Genomic DNA, 18,573 nt, shown 5'->3' on the forward strand with positions numbered 1-18,573 from the left:
GTCCCAGGAGGGAGAGTAAATTGGTAAAGTCACGGACCGTACCAAGGCCAAACAATGCAGAGGAAGGGGGCACAAGCTATAGGCTAAAAGGAAAGGAATGCTCCCAATCCTTGATAAGTTAACAAGATTGAAAACAAATCAAGAGAAGAGAGAGCACTCGGGAGGAGGAGGGGAAAGGGTGGGTAGACATAACCAAAAACAACTAACCTTAAGTAAAGACCAAACTAGGGTAGGCTACATGAAGTCCCTCGCTATCCCAGCTTAACTAAGAGGCTCATTAGCCTAAACGAAAAGCCGAAACAGGGAGAGGGAAGCAACATGAGATCCCTCGCTATTTCAGCTTAAACGAGAGGCTTATTAGCCTACGCAAAAAGCCGAAACAGGGGAAGGGAACATAAAATGAGAAGACCCTAGTAAAACTTAAGGAGAGCGCCGCATTGGAAAAGACGAACACAAAACCTTATGAAGGGCATGTGAACGAAAAGAATGAACGACCAACCCCCCTTTTTTCATGGAAAAAAGGGGGGGGCAATAGCCTAACGCCCCAAAAAGGAAATCCAAAGCTAACAACCAACCCATGAAAAATGGATAAAATAAAAACTCAACAAAACAAAACAAGAGGAGGACCATACCCAACGCGATGTGGACGTGAAGGGAAATGGCCACTTCGTAACAAAATAAACATCCATAATAATCATCAAATATCAAATGCATCCAAACACTGGGTTAAAGATAAAACAAAAAAACTTAAAAGTACTAACGTAAATAAAATTCCCAGAAGCTAAGAGAAGAGAAGGGCAAAAATAAGGCATGTTAATGAATTGATAAGAAGCGAATAGGCTCGAGGGGGAAGCCCGACGCCTAAACACCAGCCCTCATTCTCGAAGCAAAGGGAAACAATGTTAATCAATCAAAATCACTAATTAGACCTCATGAAAAGGAAAATTATCCTAAACACGAAGAGGAACCGTGAGAAAGATCGAAAAACAGGGCGACCCAAGATCACGAACCACACATGGAGGTCACGTGAGGCCGCGAGAGGAGATCGAGACGGGCGTTATAAATCCCTTTAATTATTAAACTAAAGGGAAATAAGGAGCCTCAATCGCCTCAACTAAAAAACGAAACACTGGTACTCAACTTAGGTGAAGAAAGGCCTTGTGAGGAAGCCATAATGATGCAAAAAGCACAAGATTAAAAGCACAACGAAAAAAAACGTGTGATCGTAGGTGCTTGCTGAAATGGAATGAGGCTAGCGGTGTTTTGTGTGCTGTCCGCGAGTGGTGCATGGGTTTGTAACGGCACCTCTCTGTGGGACTTTTGACTTTGGGATCTCTATAGGATAAGGTTCCGTGTTTTTGTAGTTCACCCTTTTCCATACACAACTCCATCTAATGGAGCTCGCTCTGGGGGTAGTAATTCCAGCATTTCATTTAGCTTTCTCTGGTATCTAGCAATGGAATTACCTAGAAATAAGTGCTGAATGGACTTTTTCACCGGGTGACACGGGACCCGATCCAGAAATACAGTAATTAGTGAATATTGCTCTATGTAAAAATCTGCGATTACCGAATTTTCCACAATTTATTGAAAAATCAGTGATAACTGAATCCATGAATGCTGAACCGCAAATAAGCTGGGGTCCACTGTAATATGAGATTCTTAAATTCTTTTAATATTTGCTGTAATACAGTAAAACACCCATATTCGCGTTCTCACGTTTGTGGACTCGCCTATTAACGGATTTCTGTGGAACATATATACAGGCAGTCCCCGGTTATCGGCGGGGATCCGTTCCTGATGGCGTGATGACAACCGAAAATCGCTGCTAACCGAAAATCGGCGATAATAGCACTGATCCCCAGTTAGCGGCGCCGACAACCGGTTAGCGGCGCCGCCGATAAGGGGCAATCAACGCTGATAACCGGTTATCAGTGACGAAAATCTGGTTATCGTCGTTGCTAGACAAGCGCCGTAAAACCGGATCGCCAGTAACCCAGGCTGCCGATAACCGGGGATTGCCTGTACACATTATTCACTGAAAACTCACCTATTCCTGGTATTTTTCACTGAGAAATATTCACTAATTACTGTATTTTCATATCATTTTCATGACTAAATACACTTTTTGTGATAAAACTATTAAAATACTCAAGTATAAGCATTTTTAGAGGAGTTTTAAGTATTTGCGGATTTTAGCTATTTGCCGGGGGGAGGTGGTGCTACACATCCCCCGCAAATATGGGGGGTTTACTGTACATTTAAATCATACTTTTTATTAAGTTGGTTGTATAATAAGTTAATAATATCAAACATGTTGTTTTATGTTTTCAGTTATTGCTGAAATTTGTAATTCAGTGTAATCTATATTTACTTTGTCATATATTATTTATTATGGACAAATATTGCTGTTCCTAAATTATTTTAATTTATCTTTGATGTGGCTAGTAGATATTTACCTATATTTGGAACCAGTTTTCCTACGTGTTGTATACATATAATTATTGGTTCGTACTCACTTATAAGTCGCTGTACTTCTAAGTGCACTCTCGTTAACAGTCCATTTATATTCCATTGAATTATATACCAGTTGAATGGTGTAATATGAGAGTGGTCAAATTATTTTAAATTAGATAAATTATATGTTTGTTATAAGTTAATTTGTATTTTTGTAGGTCTTGATTCATTTGTTTTGTAGTTTGAATTTGCCCATCAGTAACTGCTAAATTTATACTATCTTGATTTAATTTTTCATTTTGATCTTCTTTAGGATATTCGTAACATTAATATGTTTTTCTTTGTACAGGAATATTTTAAGTGTTCAATACATATACAAACTTCCTCATGAGATTTGATGTTTGTTTTTTCTTTATTCCTATATCTTATGAACTTTCTTATGGTGTTGGTTAGGCTTTCTTTAGTTATAGTTTCATTTTTGTGGCACATTGTTACAAAGCATTTACTGCAACCGCATGTATCTTCGTGTTCATCAATTTGTTGTTTTTTCTTGATTTTTTTGTGGCACCTATAATTGGTGATGGGTAAATTTCTTTGCTTTCATTGTAATCATCATCATCTATATTTGGTTTCCCATTTTATATGAATTTTTTATTCTCAGCCTAGAGTTACTATTGTTACTTTAGGAGACAGGGGAATGTTTGATATTGTGACACTTTTAAGGTTATTCTGTTTCTGAATTTTAGCTTTTGGTGAGATTGGTGGGTTATTTATCATTTTAGAGTTTGGTTTTGTGGAATTAGATGGTGTATCTATTTGCTTCTTCCAAGTTGTTATCTGTTTTATCACATTCTTGTGATTTTGTTTCTTCTTCGTCTTCCTATGTCATTATTCGTATCTATTTCTGGTAAAGAGGTAAATCAATTGTCCACTGCGATGTCATTGTTGTATGAAATTTCCTTAAAAGAGTTTTTATGAGTATGTATTTTTTGTGGTGATATTTCTTTATTTCTGTTATCATTCATTTCAGTTCAGGTATTTTTTGATTTTGAAGTGTCTGCATACCTAAATTTCTTGACTGGGTCATTCAGTCCTCTCGCTTTCAGTTTTAACTTTGCTTCCCTGATTGACGTTCCAGTTCATTCTTGTAGTAATTTGAGTTCAGTATTGTAAGTAGCGGGCAGATAAGAGTAATTTTTTAGAAGAATCGTGCAAGTGATGATACAAGCATCAAATTTGGCACAACTGTTCTCCAAGGGATACTAATCAAATATGCCCAATTGGCCAATTGAAAATCCAAAATGGCGGCCATTTTTCAAGATGGCCGCCAAAGTAACCACCCGAAATTGATGTTTTGCTTAGAAATATTTGTAGTTGTCCGAATTGCATGATCTAAGTGTGGATTCCTATGTTCTTAAGCCTGCTGATGTATATTTTCTAGTTTATAACATGGTTAAGGCACTGTATTAAAGGAGTGATTGTCGGGCACTACCAAGGCACATTGGTGACATCACTGCTGTGAAACTCAGCATGGGGTTCAGTGTCAGCTAAGTAGAAAATTTATGTTGGCATCATACTGCAACACCCTACTAGTATCCAAAATGCTGCCTAATCAACCCCAAATCAGTTAGGCAGCCACACCTGAATGGACAGGACGTGCCAGCGTGGGAGAGCCGAACCAAGGATAACAGGGTTTTAGTTATCTGGATGGTGTACAGATCGCACAGGACTTATAACACTGGATGAACGATCGGACTAGGTGTATGGCACAGTGCAAGAACCTAGTTGTATCCCATACAGGAAAGCGCCTATTGTATATTACAGGACATAAGAGGCCTATTATACTATTACACATATACAGGATGGTAAAAGGATAAACCCTCGACCCTGACTGTCATCGTAATCATGGATGCGAACTCTACTGGATGATCACGGAAAACAGACTGGACCAAGTGTTGCCTATGTTAGGAGGTTAAGAAAGAAGAGCTAAAATCTCCCCAGGCCAATCCTGCCAGAAGAGGGGATGATGGATATACGAACCTGGCAAAGAATATTCCTCTGTTTCACTCACTCAATGCGCTACCAATCAAGCTAGACCTGCAAGACTTGACGAAGGTTCTGGGATAGAGGAAACGTTGAGAAAAAATAAGGCACAATATCATGGGAGTTGCAGGCTTCTGTTCAACAACACAGTTACACCAAGCTGAAAAAAGAGCAAGTCATGTAGGTACTAGTGATGAGGACAGTAGAAGTATGATTCCATGAAAGCTCCAAGAAACTAAAACAAAAGAATGTGTCTTCTGCGAAACTGAAGGAGGGGAGCTTGGAGAAGCAATGACAATGCAAGTGAATAGGAGAATAAATGAATGTGCCAAAACACTCAGTGATACAAAACTTCTAGCCAAACTAAGTGCAGGAGATGTCGTAGCCCAAGAAGTGAAATATCATTCTGGCTGTTTGGTGACATTGTATAACCGAGAATGAGCATACCTAAAGGTGCAGGAGCAAGAAAAAGCACAGGAACACTGGACGGATGCATATCCAATTGCTTTCTCTGAACTAGTCACCTACATCTGCAAGATGAAAAATGCCAGTGAGAAGCCACCGATTTTCAAGGTGATTTGACCAAGCTTTACAAGCAGAGGCTGGAACAGCTTGGTGTTGACTCACCTGATGTTCATCCTACTCGACTCAAGGATCAGCTGCTTTTGCACATTCAACAGCTGCAAGCTAATCGCCAAGGACGAGAAGTTCTGTTGGCTGTTGAAACTGATGTAGGTTCAATCCTATCAGAAGCATCCCGTTATGGTGAAGCAAACCATCTAGCAAAAGCTGCTGGGATAATAAGACAAGACATGCTCCGTCAGAAGTCGAATTTCAGCAGCTATTTTCATGACAAAGACTTAGAACAGGCTGTGCCACCATCACTGCTTCAGTTTGTATGCATGATCAAACATGGTGCAGACAACAGGCTGTGCCACCATCACTGCTTCAGTTTGTATGCATGATCAAACATGGTGCAGACATCAAGTCCCAACTCCATCGTGGAGCGTCAAAATCAGACTTTGCTGTATCACAACTTCTACAGTACAATTGCTTTGCCAAATACAAGGAAGGAACGGGAGCCACATTTTGCATTCTACATAGGCCTGCATGTGTTTGCCAAGACAAGGAAGAGACAAATAATTGAAATGCTCCATGAGAACGGGCTCAGCATATCATATGACCGAGTCTTAGAAATCTCAGCACAGTTAGGAGAAGCAGTTGTTGCATAGTATGTGGAAGGTGGAGTAATCTGTCCCCCAGTCTTGAGAAAGAATTTGTTCACAACTGGAGCAGTTGACAACATAGATCATAATCTGACTGCGACCACAGCTGAAACATCTTTACATGGTACAAGTGTGTCCATTTTCCAGCATCCAAACACAGGAAATCCTGGTGATGAACATGAGCCACTCAAACTAGATATAGAGTCAAAAATGAAGGTTAAAAAAGTTCCACAGCTTCCAGAAGCATACACCAATATTCGACCAGCATATATCACCAAAAACCCCAATTCTCCTCCAGTTGCAAGCCAATCCTTACCAGCACCAGAGTCAATCAGGTCACATTTGAAAGAAGAATATTCTTGATTGGAGGAAGTCTTCCTCACTGAGGATGTGGCTGATGTAGTCAGCATCACATGGGCAGCATATCATGCAACACAGAAAAGGAGCCGTCCATTTGAAGTGAGCATATCGGCAATGATGCCTGTGTGGCGAGACCAGGCACACTCTGTTGCAACTATCAAGCATGCCATGGAGAAGGTCCATGATACAGTGGCTTTTCTGAACCCAGAGCAGACACCTGAAATTGTCGCTGACCAACCGCTGTATGCTCTGGTGAAACAAATACAGTGGAAGTGGCAAGAATATGGAGAGGACAAGTTTGTTGTCATGTTTGGAGGCTTTCTTATAGAAATGGCTTCACTGAGATTGATAGGAACATTACTACGAGGCAGTGGGTGGACCAGTGCCATTGTGGAAGCAGGGGTGGCCTCATCTGGTACATCAGAGTCTTACCTGTCTGCATCCAGTGTCGCAAAGACAAGCCAAGCACACCAGATTACAGCATACACCTTGTACAAACTGAAGAAGAAGGCATATCATGATTTCTGCTCTGAAGATCTTAGCATATCAGAAATAACCTTTGAGGATTGGTGTGAAAAACAGAAGAAAGAGAGTCTGCAGTTCCAATTCTGGAGTCTGGTGCTGGACATGGAACTCATGATATTCACCCTCATCCGCTCATTCAGAGGAGGCTTCAACTTGTACCGTGAAGCACTTTCAGAACTGGTGCCTTACTTCTTTGCAAATAACGTTAATTATGCCCAGTGGATCACTATTCACCTCCAAGATATGATGCCACTTGAACAACAACATCCAGACGTGGCCAAGGAGTTTCACGATGGTAACTTCGTCATCCACAAGTCGAGAAGAGAGTTCTCTGGCATGGCGATTGATCAAGTGCATGAGCACAATAATGCAGTGATCAAAGGTGACAGAGGAGCAATTGGGTTGATAGAAGACCCGTCAGCACTTCGTAGTTAGATGGTCGCTGGACCTGAAGTTAGTCGTCTACTAGCTGGATACAAGGCCAAGTCTGGTATGAAGGATGCCACATGCAGCAGCAGACACCAAGTGCCCAGAAATCTTTCTTTGAAAAGGTGTAATCACTCTCTGCAGTGATGCAGGAGATGGGTAACCCATTCCAAGAAGAATCAGTAGACCTGATGGTGTTAGATACAAAGAACATTGCAGACCCAACTCTAGCTGAAATGGTAGCTACACATCACCGGCGAGGCAAAGAGCAGTTCCTATCATTTATGAAAGGGCTAGAGGATGAAGCTGAAAGTCTTTTCTATCATCCAATCAAGAAGAACCCTGTTTCATTCTTCAAACAAGAACAGGCTGAGGGAATTTCTAAGGAGAGTCCTAAAAGATGACTGTCAGTTATTCTCACGACTGTTCATCTCTAGCCAGAACAGACAGTGTGACTTGCAAGAATTCTTCAAGCACGAGAATCAGTCATACCCTGCATCTCTCAGTGACAGCGGCAAGCTTCATATGTGTCAGAAGTCACAGCTGGTTGAAATTCTTGAAGCGCAAGTGAATGTCCCAGTGGGAGAACCAAAGGGAGATATAATCATCATTGACGGCTCAGCACTTATCAATGCCTCACCTCCATGTACTTCAAAGATATTTAATGACTATGCCAAAGAAGACATCATCCCAAAGGTGGAATCCTATGGTGCTCAGTAGAAACGACAAGCACAGTCATCGTCACAAAAGGAGAGGATGTCATTAGCAACACAGTGAAGTCTCTGGATGCTGTGTCCCCATGTTATCACGAAGAAGCTGCCAGTCAAATATTTGTTCACGCTAAGGATGCAACGACTGACGGGAGCAAGTCTATAATCATCAAGGCTAATGATACAGATGTGCTAGTCATAGCAATATCTGTACTGCCATCCTTCCAGAATCTAGGTCTTCAGGAAATGTGGATTGCCTTTGGCCAAGGAGCCCATATGCGATGGATTCCAGTCCATGAGGTAGTTTCTACAATTGGGCTTGAGAAAGCTAGAGGGATCCCCTACTTTCATGCATTCACTGGATGTGACATTGTGTCTGCCTTCCGTGGGAAAGCGAAGAAATCTGCAAGGCAGACTTGGAATGTATTTGATGATATTACTGAAACATTCATCAAGCTCAGCCAGCATCCAACACTGATTTGTGATCTTGACATGCAGAGGCTGGAAAGATTCATTGTCCTCATGTACGACAGATCAAGCGCAGCCACTGGTGTGGACGAAGCAAGACTAGATCTGTGCCCACAAGCAGAGGCCGTTCAACTCAATTCCACCAACATAGGCAGCCCTCAGTGAACATGCAAAGCATGCAGCCTACCAGGCTGGGATCATCTGGGTCCAGGCAACCCACTGTTATCCACACATGAGCAATCCAGCTGAATGGGGGTGGACACAGAAAGGAGAAGTATGGCATATACATTGGACAACACTACCACCGATTGCAGCAAGCTGTCAATAATTGACAAAGTGCTCCTGTAAGAAGGTTTGCAAAGGAAGATGCAAGTGCTCTCAGGCAGAGCTTCCCTGCACATCACTCTGCAGCTGCATATGTGAACAGTAGCAGATCAAGAAACAGCATCATGGTATGCATAACTTTGAAAATGTACTAGCCGGGACAAAACTTATGTAAAGAAAGACAAACATCTTGGTGGTCATCTTGAGAAATATGTCTCAGAGTGCTTTTTAAACAGGAATATATAGTTCAGCAGGCTTCAAAACATAGGAATCCACACTTAGATCAAGCAAATCAGACAACTACAAATATTTCTAAGCAAAACATCTACTTTGGGTGGTTATTTTGGCGGCCATCTTGAAAATGGCTGTCATCTTGGATTTTCAATTGGCCAATCAGGCAGATTTGATTAGTATACCTTGGAGGACATTTGTGCCAAATTTGATGCTTGTATCATCATTTGCACAATTTTTCTGTTATCTGCCCCACTAAAATATAGAATACACATACTTTAGATCGAGCATGATGTTCTAGGCCACAATTTATGCATTTTGGTTGGCCACAGTCTCAACATGTTTTATGTTCCTGCAAACTGCAGTAGGCACATCTGGGAAAATTTCTGCATTTAATGGCTGTATGGCCATATTTGCAACAGTTCTTGCATTGCATGGGTTTGGGAACATAGGCCTTAGTTCCCTGTTTAATCCCAATATTTTAATTTTCAAGGGCAAGGTTTGTCCACTGAACTTTATCTTTGTTATTTTGACTGATTTATTTTTGTCTTTTGTGCTTGGGACCTCATATATTTTGCAGTCTTAGACAATTTTGTATCTTTTCTTTAATAAATCTAATAACATTGATTTATCTTTTATTTCTTCATCTAGATTTTTCACTACTACTGTGGCTTGTACACTATTCATGGTATCATGCCTTGTAACACTTAGATGAGTATTTACATCATTTATAATTTTAATGCTCTGATAACTTTCCAACTGGATTCTGGTTGTTGTTTCAACCAACCATACCCTTTTTTTTAATCTGTCCTATGCTCATCTCTTGTGATGGGTATCAGTTCAACAAATAATTTTCCAGTTTTAATAAAGATATATCTTGGTCAGCTTGCAAAGTCAAAAACCTTGACTCTCCAAAGAGGGAATTAAAGTGAACCAAGGTTGAGTCAGGTCTGTACTTTTTGCTATGTATTCTTTTAGGCTCCAAAGGGCCTGTAGTTGAAATGATTGAACTATTTTTTGTTCCTTTTTGTGTTAGGGACACAGGTACAGAAACATCTGGTTCAAGGGGAAAATGGTTCCATAGTCACAATGCCAGGTACTTTTTTTCAGAGGGCTATCCTTGTTCCTTGCAAAGGTCATCAATCGATATCTTCTTTATTTATCACCATGGCTGTATTCAGTTGAGGAGAGATTTGAGGTAGTACATGAAAAAAGATACTGTCTTCCCAATACCTTGGGAGGTAAAGGAAGAGTTCCCATTGGATCAGAAATATCCAGACTATAATTATTTACATATGCAGGGCCTCGGAACTGAGCTATGATGGACTTTGACAACCTGGTCATTTGTCATCTTGAGTTTTGTCCCATCAAGAATTGGGCCAGCGTAGTCACCCTGCATGTGCACTGGAAGTGGTGAAAAGAGTTGGCAACCCACACTGCACGTCCACCAGCCAGCGAGCTTGCAACCCTTGCACTGAGGAGGGACCTTATGGTATACCTCACGTCTGGGATGGTTTCAAATGCGATGCTAAAGAGGCACCAAGCCACCAAACCTCGGTAGGAAGCAAAAGAGAAAGTTAGGAAGTGTAGATTAGCATAGGTAATGAAGAAGAAGAGGGATAGGTGGGTCCACTAAGCAGTAGGATGGGAGATCACCTATCTGTTACCTATACTAAACTGATGTAGTATTATGTTCAAACAACAGTCATTACCATAATCAATTCCATGTGAAGGTCCTCACCGACAGAGTAAGAGGGAAGCAATAAAACTTATAGGGAGAGAAGTAAAAGGGAGGTTTCCCAATAATAAGTTGAGCCCACTGCAGAGATCAAAGGCACAAATAATACATTTAATCCCCACAGCAGGCCCACAAGCACCCCACCTCAACAAGGGGTGGGGTTTGGTTTTGGTGGGGGGGTCAGTGCAATAGAAATGGGGATATATCATGGATAAGAATTTCAAGTTCCTACCATTTAGCCCTCAACCTTGGCAGTTGCACTGAAGGTTGGAAGAGAATTTATGGATTATTAGTGGTGGTTCTCTTTCATAAATTTTGGCCCAGTTTTTCTTGTGGTCAGGGATTTTGGATACTGAGTTGGAATTTTTTCTGGATTTTGGCAAGATCTTTCACTTTCTAAATTCCATCTTTTTCATCAACTACTGAAAGAGCATTCTTTGATGAAGCCGTCCCACCAGCTGCTTTTTCTGTCTCCATATACAAAGGAGGAGGATTGGTCAGGGTTAGTGTGTTTTCCAAGCAGGATGATATGCCTGCTTCATTTGAAAGGCCCACAACTACTGGCTCTACCTCCAAAAGGTATGAACAACATCAGAAGTTGGTGCTAAAGAACCAGCAACTAATAGTCTACTCTCCAGGGAGGCAAAATAGTCAGCAGGTGATAGCAGTGGGCCAGCACTCACTGGTCCAGTGACTGTTGGTACTCCTACGTTCAACAGTCACTGGATTTTCAGTTTTGGGTATTTTTGCTGGGTAACCGCTTTTCATCAGCAAGACTATACAGTACTTAGTTTTGACTGACCTATCACTTACAGATCTGTTCATCTTTGGTGGTGGTCATATACACGATTCATTTGCTTCTCTTTAATTTTCCTAACTTCAGTGTTAAGTCCAGTATTTTGTAATGAGTTGCATTTTGTAACTAGGCCATAAAAACTTAAGTCCATTTTCACCTGAGATTTCTGCCTTGATTCCTTAAATGAGACCTTTTCTGTTACTCTTACTACCTAAATTTCCTTCTCAACTGGTAGTCATATTGGTCTGAAGATATGTTACCCCTGCCTCAGTGCATACTTCTGGGTTCCTTGTTGCAAATACCATGGTCTTTCTCTCAACAATCAATGCATATTGCTGGTTTGCCTTGTAACTCTGACCTACATGTACTGTATAAATGTATGCCCAATATTTTGGCAGTGGAAAACCTCCTGGGTCATGGGATACATTATTTTGAATTTCTGCCATGCTGCAGAGATAGACTCTAGTAGTCTTAGAGTACTCAGTGTCAGGATGTGAGTAGGCTGAGGTACTATACTGACTGATTCCTCGATATTAGGAAGACATGCCAAGCACTGGAGCAACTAAAGCCATTCAGCACTTAGAATCTAATATTGTAAATTTCACTAAAATTCATCAAACATTTAAAATATATAATACTCCTTAATTTAAAAACCAAGTCAAATTATTAACATCTAGCAAAAAAGATAAACTCAGAAACTAATTTTAAACGACATTAATTTATTTACACCACAATTATTAACAAGTACCCCACTCATGGACTTGCTATTTAGTAAGGTAGCTCTTCTATCTTGAGTAAAATGTGTGCAGTCAATTAGAAAGTGTTTTACATTTAAGACTACTTTGCAATAAGTATCTGTGAGTAGCAATCCTATGTCCAAGAGGAAGACCTTGGTGGTCTCTGGAGGATGCTTGACATGTCATACCTAATATTATCTTCCACAGGGGATGTTCATGAAGAGTTGGCTAAAACATTCAGCATTTCATCCATGGTGAAAGGTATACTGAAAGCCTCTTTACTATTGCACTGAGGTGGAACTACTGATCGTGAAGTTTCAAATTTGCTGAAACTCAGGAGAGTACTATGTTGCACTAGATACTTTGGCAAAATGCTTGGACTTTCTACCACTTCTTTAGGATCAGGTACATATCCATTCTTCACCTTTAGTATAGGAAGTGGGTCTGGAACAAATTTGCTTTGCAATTTTCTGATCCTATTCCAGACCTGGCAAGATGAGTTTTTGCTTAGCTCTCTGAGATATACTTTATCCATGATAGTCTTGTAGCCTTTAATACTGTTCTTGTCTGTTTTGCACAAGCTCTAGCACATGCTGTTTTATTTGCCTCACAGGGCAATCTTAAATATCTACAGAAGCATGTCCTGGTGACTTCCTAGCAATGCACATGTCTGGTTTCACCAAGAAACAGCTGGACATTGTGGCAAGCCTGCATTCTAGGTATACCTTTATCTGAACTATATAGTACTACTTTAGTGAAGTGCTGATTTGCTTGAATTTAGGAAGGAAAATCCTTGGAATTTTCAGTGTTTGTTAAGTTTTCATGAACACCAGTCTGCTTCATCTGTTTCCACTTGTGAGGCATGGAGACAGAGTATTATAAATATATTGCAGGTGTATGGACCAATGGCCACTCCATACAAGTGCTTACTTACTGACAACGGGTATTCTAGTGCAAAAGCCAAGGAGCAAATACTCAAGTCAACAGCAGAAGAGGAATTATGGCATACATCACAACTTGTTGGTGATCCATTGTTTAATAATAATATATCATTATTGTCAAGCACTGCTCAATTATGTTACCTCATTTATCACATACATTACCTCTCCAGAGAGTATGTTTTGCATTAAAATCACCCATTAATATGAATGGGGAAGGCAGCTGGTCAATTAAGTGTTGAAGATCAAAGATATCTAACTGCCTGTTGTTTCCAGAAATATCAAAGAGGTGATCTTCCAATCGAAGCTGCAGATACAAAGAACATAGAGTGATCTTTTTATCAGTATGAACTTGTACAGCACGAGCTTGAAGCTTCGTGTCAAGTTGGATAATGTTGCATTTTACTCATTTATGGATAATACAACCTGGGCCTCCTTTAAGTCTTTTTCCTGGTTGTGGGAGAGATTGTGAACATTATAATTTAAACCAGGGTTATATAGTTTTCCAATTTTTGTTTCTTGGAGATATATCTTTGCAGCTGATTCCCTGTTTAGTGTTATTTGTTCAGCACTAGAAACAATACCACAACACCTCCATTGTATGACAGACATCTATTTTGTTTATAGTTTTTTGAGTCCTTTTTCTTGTTGGATTTGTTTCTTTGGGTTGTTCTCACTCTCTTTTGTGCCTTGTGTTTCAAATTCCATTTCTTCAAGCAGAGATTCTATCTGTGATGCTGCTTGTCTTGTGGGAGATGGTAAAAATAAGGGTAGATTCTCTCCACCAGGTGGTGATGTGTATACCTTTGCCACAGGGGATAGAGCACCTGCTACAGGGGGGGAATGCTACTACATTTACTAGATCCCTTTTGGTAGTTAGGGGTAAGGGATTTAAAGCCATAGCATAGATCTTAGCTTGCCCCATTTGCCTTTTTGCATGATCAATGCAACTGCGTGTTCAGCATTTACTTTATTATTTGCTGCTTGCTAAAATTAAAATTGTTCACATTTTTTATTATTAGATTTGTGGTCTGAGTGTATTAACACCCACTTGGAAGTAGTCCAGCATAAACTATGTTCATGGGCTGAACAGTTGTTACAGACTTTAGTATTTGTACACACACTTGATAAGTGGCAAAACTTTAAGCAGTTAAAACATTGCATAGGTTGAGGGTGGGATGGTTTCATTTCCACTCTTTCATTTTCAGATGCAATAAGGGATGACATGTCTGGGTTCTCAAGTGTTGAAACAATCATGTTGGTACTAGATATCTTTTTCACCTTCTACACTGATAGTAGGCTCATTCCTAGAATTTCATTTTCTGTGAATTCATATAGTTCTTTGTCAGAGATTACCCCTTCCTAATATCTGAAGTTCATGTGGGGTCTGATCTCTTTGAGCATTTCATTACCATAAACCTGCATCAAACTCAGCATCTGTGCCTAGGTCTTTGAGTCTCCTTGAATAAGGATTTTTCTTTTTCCAAATCGAGATATTTCCCACTCTTTACACTTCCCATCTTCTTCTGGAAGTATCTACTGAATTCATAATAGTTATATTTCTCTTCCTTTACACCTGCTAGCACACATAGGAGGCTTGGGAGTCCTTGCTGGATTTTCTGTGGGTCCTGATGTCTATCTCCATCCCACTCAGAAGGTGTATATACATCAGTATTTCTATAAGTTCTTTAGTCAAAGTTCCTCTTACAGCAGATTGGAATATTTGGAGAGTGTTGATATTGCAGCTAGCTTTGAATGCATCTCTATGCTTGTTAAAGGCAGCCCAAGCTTCTTACTTCATTTCTATCTCATGAAATTCATTCTAATTTCCAATCATGTGCCAAAGGTAGTCCAGATGGTTTGCTAGTCACAATCAACTGTAATACTCTCAAATCTTTAACATTCTCTGATTTTATAATACTGCGTTGTATTGATGATTTATTCTTTGGGGTATTATTTGCATTTTCTTTTGTATAGCCAATTGTAGAGAATAGGCTGTGGTTGTCTGGTAGAGTGTCATTTAGTGGATCAGGGAGAATATAAGAGGGGCCTGGAGGGTTAATTTTTGCCATAGAATCCATTTTTCTTTGGAAAAAAATTTTATCCTTGCTCTGGGAGGAAAAGGATGGTTGTGATTGTTATTTTGTAGGATAGCAACATTGTATTGTGGTCGTGTTCTGTGGATATGGTAATATTGCCAGTAGAAGACAAGATGTAAACATTGTGGGCACAATGGTTAACCTTACATGTGATACCTTTTAATATGGTACTAGCTCACTGAGATACGTGCCAACATTTACATAATGATAAATGTGAAATGGTGTCAGTGATATTTGCGTTCTTTTGTTGTATATGTCTTTAGATGAGAATGTAATGTACTTCTTTAGTTCTTACAAAACTTTTCTTTTGTTACAGATGTATTGTTTGAAGTTTGGCATTCAATAAAGCCTAAAATTTAGGCCTAGTTTTATTAAAATTTATTGAACACAAAATATATATAAGATGGAAAGATTGCTGAAACCAGAAAGGCTAGACACCGATACTAGCTCATCATCGGCGGCTCATGAGTTTAAATACTGGTTCAAGACTTTTGAAAACTTCTCAGCCACCCTTCTGCAGAATAGTTTCAACAGGCTGTCTTCTCACTAACTTTTTGCTTTAAGACTTCTTAGCAAAGAATGTAATTTTCAGGCGGTGACAGCTATTCAGTAATCTATTGTGAGGAGTCTATTAGGGATGCATTTATCAGTGGCCTACAGTCACCACTAATAAGGTAGGATTTATTGGAGAATAAAACTTCAGATTTAGCAACCATGTTTGACCAGGCTAGGGCATTAGAATCAGCCCAGAGAGATTTTGAAGTTTATTGTACTACCCCACCTTATTGGGTGGTAAGTGCAGCAACACCTGAACGAAGACCCACCAGTCAAGAATTTTTAGAGAAGCCGGCTCCTGTGACAGAAGGTGTTAATGCTAAATGTTTCTTTTGTGGTTTTTCAAAGCATCCCGCCTGAAATGTCCAGCACGAGAGGCATCTTGTCATAAGTGTCATAAGAGAGGACACTTCGCTAAGGTGTGTCGTGCTAACTTAGCAACTAGTGCTTCTACTAATTATACAACCTTAGCCTGCACTGGTGCAGCTACTCTAAGCTCTCTCTTGCAAGCAGCGGTAAAGTTTTTATTAAAGGAACCGAAATAGATGGTCTTACTGATAGTGACAGCTCTGAAAGTTTTATCCAACCAGATGTAGTTCAGCGTCTCTTTCTAGTCACTCATAGCAGCAGATCAGGTAAAATATCTATGGCATCAACTTCCCTTTCAACCAAGATGGCAGGGTTTTGCCAAGTGGATCTCAGGGTTAGTGGCAGGGATTATCACAATACACGTTTACCTGTTCTGCCCCAGTTTGCTCAGATGTGATTCTCAGACAAGATTTTCAGCAATTACATGGAAGTGTTACCCTAGAGTATGGTGGTGGACTACCTCCTCTGGTCATTTGTGTATATTCCATCACTCAGCTGGCTTCAAACATGATGCCAAAGAAGCATCATGTTACTAGAACCTCTCTAAAAAGTGAGAGATAAAGCTAAGAGGTGTAGATTACAGTAAGTAATAATGAAAAATAGGAATAGTTTGGTCCACTATGTAGTAAGGTGGGAGTGGGAGATCACGTATCTAATACCTAACTCTAAATTGTTGTCATATTCAACGTACAGCCAAAAAAGATAATCAACAACATTCACACGTCATCAGCAAAAGAGGATGAGAGAAATGGAAGTTTAGTTGAACCTACAGCAGAGATAGTAGGCACAATAGCGCATAAATTCCCTGCAGTGGATTCACCCATGCCCCCACCTCATCAAGGAATTGGGGTCAGGAGGCTGAGGTACTATAGTATCACTCACTCTCTTTCTCAAGCTTGATAACACCTTGATCTTCATCGTAGTTGTTACTCAGAGTAATTCAAAAGCCGAGGCGCATAAACCAAACCCTCGTAATACCTCTCAGGCCCAAACATGATCAGATGGAAGACACTCCCATCACAGTTCCCAACATTAGCTTAAATATTGCCCATAATCCCAACCATGATACCCACTTGTCAAGACAGAAAATTTATTATAGTTGGAATAATCCACAACATTTAAATATAAACAGAATAGAGTAATGGATAGAACTCTTGGAATCAAACACAGACATAAATTCCAAGGGTTCAAGAGCCCCCTCACCAAAGCTATGTGGTCTTACATTGAAAAGGAACCAACAAGATTATGTGGCTAAAGTGTAGGATAATACAGGTTGATGGGACTGAGAGTACTACTTGAGTACAGTCTTCTCTCTATCGACCTTGGTGGGCAAGCAAGACAGAATGCTGAAAGTCTTATCCATAAAAACCAGAACACCCCTGGAATCCATTGGCTAGTTCTGAGAGATGGTCCCAACCTTAAGATATCAAAATGATTAACACACTGATATCTCGGAAGTCTAAAAATTACCAGGTGATTGACAAGACCACCACAGCTCCCACTAATAGCTTTAGAAATGAACTCCAATCCCAGCAATTGTATATCTTCATGATAATCATGACACTGAAGAAGGTAGAGTGGTTTAGACAGCAAGATAGATAAAAGCTAATAAAATACAAAATAGGTTGAAGCAATCATTGGAGATACAGTACCGTGAAACATTTAGATTCAAACCAAAGGAATCTCTTTTTATCTCGGTTTGACAGCCCTCTCGCCTGTCACATGGCATCAACATAGATAATTATTTGTTGAAGTCACATGGCTTATCAGGGATACCTTCTACTGAGAAAACTTTACTTAGAAAATCTCTATGATAAAAAAGCTTGATTGACAGTAGCACTGTCTGGAAAGGTAATATAAGCTTCAAAGTATCAGATGCAATTTTAAACCTTCTCCTTTGCACTGAGCCAAAAGTTTCGTGTCATTCAACAAAGCATCATTCTAAAAACTGTTAGATGATGTATGTGTGCAATTCAGCGCAAATATATTTTAATTTAAATATCCAGTACTTGGGTTCAATACTGACACTGGACTTAGGGCCATCTTCGAAAATCCACGAGGCACCTCTACACTTACCTATATGTTATATGAAAATTACTCTAATTTCTATTTCCGTATTTTTCATCACTACCTGGAAACATTTGCAAATTGCTACTTTAGTCAGTCTTTAAAGGTAAAACTTCATATCTTGCCCAGCTAAAATGAGTTGAAAACTTCATTAGTACTCTAAAACCAAATGGCTAGGAAGATTACTGTGCTTCTGATAAAATCCAAAATAGTAATGCTTGATTGCTATCTGAAAGACAAGGAAGCTAGGACTCTTCTGCAATGTAACCAGTGGCAAACTACTGTTGACTAGTGATAAAGATCCAGATATAATTCTAATATATCAACTAAAAGATTTGTAATTGGTGAGGACTTGAAAGCGCCAGTGGCTAACCTGATACCAGCAAAGTGAGCATCTCCAATTTCTTAATGAGCAGATGTAGCATATGAGTAGGTTTTGCATGAATGTAAAAGCTTCAATTAAACTATGGCTTGTACTATAATTTCAGTAGGGTTTGATGATCT

General features: G+C 39.8%; 1 protein-coding gene and 1 long non-coding RNA gene across 3 annotated transcripts in view; one reads left to right on the plus strand and one right to left on the minus strand.

Annotated features, from left to right (window-relative positions):
- The window catches only part of LOC136848567 (uncharacterized), a 94,453-nt gene that overhangs the window by 59,510 nt on the left and 16,370 nt on the right, over positions 1 to 18,573 (plus strand). The gene's annotated exons all lie outside the window — the stretch shown is intronic.
- LOC136848553 (ubiquitin carboxyl-terminal hydrolase 38-like) overlaps positions 1 to 18,573 on the minus strand; it is a 247,682-nt gene that overhangs the window by 10,914 nt on the left and 218,195 nt on the right. The window lies entirely within an intron of this gene.

The sequence above is a fragment of the Macrobrachium rosenbergii genome, chromosome 2 (genome assembly GCF_040412425.1).
Source record: "Macrobrachium rosenbergii isolate ZJJX-2024 chromosome 2, ASM4041242v1, whole genome shotgun sequence".
Lineage (NCBI taxonomy): Eukaryota > Metazoa > Arthropoda > Malacostraca > Decapoda > Palaemonidae > Macrobrachium > Macrobrachium rosenbergii.